Genomic DNA, 4,916 nt, shown 5'->3' on the forward strand with positions numbered 1-4,916 from the left:
CTGATGAATATTCAAGATTCTCATGGGTGTTTTTCCTAAAAGCGAAGTCTGAAACTTTTGGGTGTATTAGTCTGCTAGTCACGACTCTTGAGTCGCAATACAAGCTGAAGGTTCGAAGAATTCGGTCAGATAACGGTACAGAGTTTAAGAACGCAAACGTTGATACTTACTGCAAAGAAAAAGGCATCGTTCAAGAATTCAGTGCTCCGTATGTTCCACAAATGAACGGGGTTGCTGAAAGGAAAAACCGTACGTTAATCGAGACAGCAAGAACCATGTTAGCTGACTCAGTGTTGCCAGTCACGTTTTGGAATGAGGCAATTGCCAACGCCTGTTTCACCCTGAATCGGGTTGGCATTGTCAAGCGCCACGGCAAGACTAGTTTCGAGCTTCTTCAACGTCGAAGGCCTAACTTAGAGCACCTGGAACCATTTGGGGCTCTTTGCACGTTACTCAAAAGGCAAGTTGATAACAAGTTCGAGGAGAAGATTATTAAGGGTTACTTTCTGGGTTATAGCGTTCCTCTCAAAAGGGTCTACAACCGATCAACAAAATTGGTTGAAGAATGGTACCACGTCGATGTTCAACGCTACACAGAACCAGCCAAAGGGACAGGTGAAGACTGGTTGTTTGACTTTGACAAATGGGTCAAGTCATTCAATCTGAATGATGTTGCTATTCAAATGATGTATGAGGCGCAAAATGCACCTCCTGATGAATCACAGCAACGCTCATCTCATCCTGGTCCGTCAACGTCTTCTTCCACAGAGTCAACAGAACAAGTTCTTGAGTCATCTGATTCCGAATCTGAAGATGAAACACCAACAGACTTTGTACGACCGGCACCGACACATGTTATTTCACAACCGTCCTCGTCAAATCAAGATGTGTCTATCACAGATCCGCCTCTAACGTCTACTTCAGAGGCAGCACCACAATTCGCTCCAGTTCCTGAGCTGAACACAAACAACATGGAACAAACCGCTCCAGTTCCTGAGCCGAACTTAACAAACTTGGAACAAAATGTTGTCGTTCCTGACAATCCGGTTGTTAGGACTGAACGTGATCATCCACAAGACAACATTATAGGGGACATTCAACAGGGTGTCAAAACTCGTCGACAGCTGAATTTTGGTCTCTACACAGAAATGATGGAGTCAGGATTAGTTGCTCTTAATGCCCATGAATGCTTCTTAGCACAAGAAGAACCACACAGCACCACCGATGCGCTGAAAGATCCCAACTGGGTCACAGCCATGCAAGAGGAATTATTGCAGTTTAAAAGACTTGGTGTGTGGAAGCTGGTGGATCTCCCCAAAGGTCAGAAGAAAATTGGCACTAAGTGGGTACTAAAATGTAAACGTGATGATCGTGGAGTGATTGTTCGCAACAAAGCCCGCCTGGTGGTCCAAGGGTTTAGGCAAATCGAAGGCCTAGACTACAATGAGGTATATGCTCCGGTTGCTCGTTTGGAGGCAATCCGGATGTTCTTGGCGTATGCATCTTTCAAGAAATTCAAAGTATATCAGATGGACGTCAAGAGTGCCTTTTTGTACGGTCACATCGAAGAGACCGTATATGTGGCACAACCTCCAGGTTTTGAAGACCCATATCACAAGGACAAAGCCTATCTGCTCAACAAGGCTTTGTACGGTCTTCACCAAGCCCCGAGAGCTTGGTATAAAGAACTATCCAAACACCTTCTGAACAACGGGTTTAGAAGGGGAACCATTGACTGCACGCTATTCACAAAAGAAAAAGAAGGAGATCTAATTATGGTACAAGTGTACGTGGACGACATCATCTTCGGGTCCACGAATAAAACACTTTGTAAGGAGTTCGAACAAGTGATGAAAGAAAAATTTGAAATGAGCTCCATGGGTGAGATGAAGTTCTTCTTAGGACTTCAAGTTGATCAAAAAGATTCCGGTATCTTCATTCACCAGACAAAATACGTCAATGACATCTTGAAACGGTTTGAGATGTTGAGTTCTTCTTCACAGGGAACTCCTTTAGAGGTTAATCACGGGATTAATCCTGACGAGAAGGGTGAATTGATCAATCCAACTCACTATAGAGGGATCATCGGATCTCTAATGTACCTGACTGCTTCTCGGCCAGACATAATGTTTGCTACGTGTCTCTGTGCACGTTATCAGTCAAAGCCGAAGGTCTCCCATCTGATTGCAGTCAAAAGAATTTTGCGTTATCTGAAGGGTACTCCAGATTGGGGTCTTTGGTATCCTTATGATGATAACTTTGATCTACATGCGTATAGTGATTCGGACTATGGTGGTTGTAAACTCGATTACAAATCAACAACAGCAGGATGTCAGTTCTTTGGAAGTCGTTTAGTAACGTGGCAATGCAAAAAGCAGACGTCAGTCTCCACTTCAACAGCTGAGGCGGAATATATTGCGGCTGCCAGTTGCTGTTCTCAAGTTATTTGGATTCAGCAACAAATGCGTGACTACGGTATTGAATGCTCTACTACTCCCATATATATTGATAATTCTGCTGCAATTTCAATTACCAAAAATCCGGTTCATTTTAGCAAAACGAAGCACATCGAAATTCGATATCACTTCCTTCGTGATTGCTACGAAAAGAAGTTAATCGATGTGATAAAAATCCCCACTCAGGAACAACGCGCTGATCTCTTCACTAAAGCATTTGATAAACCACGGTTTTTATATTTACTAGAGATCAACGGCGTTAAACGTATATCAGATGATGTTCCTGAAGATATCATTTAAATTGTTTTCATTTTTCTTTTCTTAAAAATTTAAAAAAAAAAAAATCCAAAAAGATTTTGTTTTTTATAAATTCTAGGGGGAGAAAAGGTTCAAGAAAAACCAAAAACAATATAAAATACAAAAACCCAAAAACATTAAAAAAAATTTTCAAAATTTTGAGAAGTTGATCTTGTTACAAGAAAGGTGATAGTACACAGACGCTATCATACTGAGACATCAAAAAGATTTGCTATTTCTGTACAGCTTATTTTCATTTTTCTTATATTAAATTTTTATACATCACTATCGCTTAAAATTATGTCGGTTACCTCAGTTTGATGGACACATTTTCGGATGTGTTTTGGTCCTTATTTCTACTAGTAGATTATGAGGATAGCCATTAACCAGATGACTGAAAGTGATCGGGGCGGGTTTTGATGGTTTTTATTCTTTCGCTGAAAAATAGTCGGTTATACTTAGTTAGAAGGACACATACTCGTATGTGGTCGGTCCAGTTGATCCATTGGATCTTCAGGATAGCCGTTTACCTGAAGACTTTGACTTGATCGGGGCGAAATAATTTAAACGTTTTTTAAAGACATTCATTTATATTCAGAAAATGAGAAATTGATCCAACCTTGGAAAATGATAGATACACTGATTCTGTGTGCTTAACTAGTGAAGTTATTAGGCTTAAAAGGCTTTAGAACAGTCATTGTGTGTCATGGTAGCTTTTTATGGTGCGTAAAAGTAGATGTGATACAAACTAAATCTACTCGATTTTACGTGGAAACTCCTTAAGAGTTTTGTTTGTCTTCATATATATCTTTCCGAATGATAGGCAGAAAAGCGATTACCCAGTCATACACGAGCCCATAAGTGTTCTGATTCCCGTAAAGATAGTGCATGAAGAAACTGCAGTGATCCAGATTCGGGACTTGCAATTGTTTTACTACTCTGAAGTCTATGTAACATTCACAAAAAAAAAAAAAAAAAAAAAAAAAAAAAAAAAAAAAAAAAAAAAAAAAAAAAAAAAAAAAAAAAATTGATTCTTTATGAGTTATTGAAACATTCTAGAGTTAATAATGTCAAGACTTCTCAATTATGGAGTAAGAAAGAAAACGGGAAGCAGATGAAGACACTTACAACCTTAATCAGACACTATGGGTCAAGGTCAATTCGAGGTGACTTGGGGAAAGCCAAATACGCCTTGAGAATAGATAGGAGGCATCATAATCTCTGAGTTGTTATTCACTTAAATTTTGAGACATAATTGAACCTAACTCGTATCACAGAAACGATGAAAACCATTTTAAGTTATTTTCATGCTCATAACCTGTTTCTTTATGTCATAATACAGCTCAACACGGATCTATGTGACAGTCACTTAATTAGTATGAATCCTGTTCGGATCTTTCTCACAAAAAGAATATTCATTATGTCTTGTTCAACTTCGTATATTAAAAAAAAAAAAAAAAAAAAAAAAAAAAAAAAAAAAAAAAAAAAAAAAAAAAAAAATTTCTCAGTAGATAGTCATATACGTCTGTATGATTTCTTATTATAGATCCTTCTCAACCAAAAATAATGTGTTTTAAATTTTTTTTTTTTTTGTACAGATGTTTATTTCAGTTTGAATATTATAAAAAGAAACAAGACAAAAATTCAAAAACATTTTTATTCTGAATTAATTTTTCTTTAATTTTATTCTGCTTTAATGTCGATGAGAAATCATTGTGACAGGTAGTCTGATCCCTGTCCCTCCCTGTAAATATTTTGATAAAAACCAAAAAAGATTTTATTTCTATTTATTTTTTTTCTTTCTTTCTCATTTTATCTATTTCTGTTTGTTTGAGAATCGATGAGAAATCATCGTGACAGGTAGTCTGATCCCTGTCTGTTCCTACTAAATGTTTATCCAGTGTGTAGGAATGAAAGAAAACTTCATGCAGGTTGCTAAATGTTCATCTGTGCAACAGGCTGTGCATGAAAGAAAGAATGAAGTGACAAGAAAACCCAAAGATGTTTGAGCCTGATATTTTTCCATTTGTTACTAATGTATTATGATCTATATGTTCTGTAGGAACGAAGCTCTCAGGATTGGAAAATGTCTACGAAAACTAACCAAGTGTCAAAAGTTTATGTTTTCGTGCAGGTTCAAAGGCATCACGATCGATGGACGGG

This window comes from Bidens hawaiensis, unplaced genomic scaffold (assembly GCF_021521415.1).
Source record: "Bidens hawaiensis isolate Kalapana, Puna unplaced genomic scaffold, B.hawaiensis_p1.1 tig00019787_1, whole genome shotgun sequence".
In the NCBI taxonomy this organism is placed as follows: Eukaryota; Viridiplantae; Streptophyta; class Magnoliopsida; order Asterales; family Asteraceae; genus Bidens; species Bidens hawaiensis.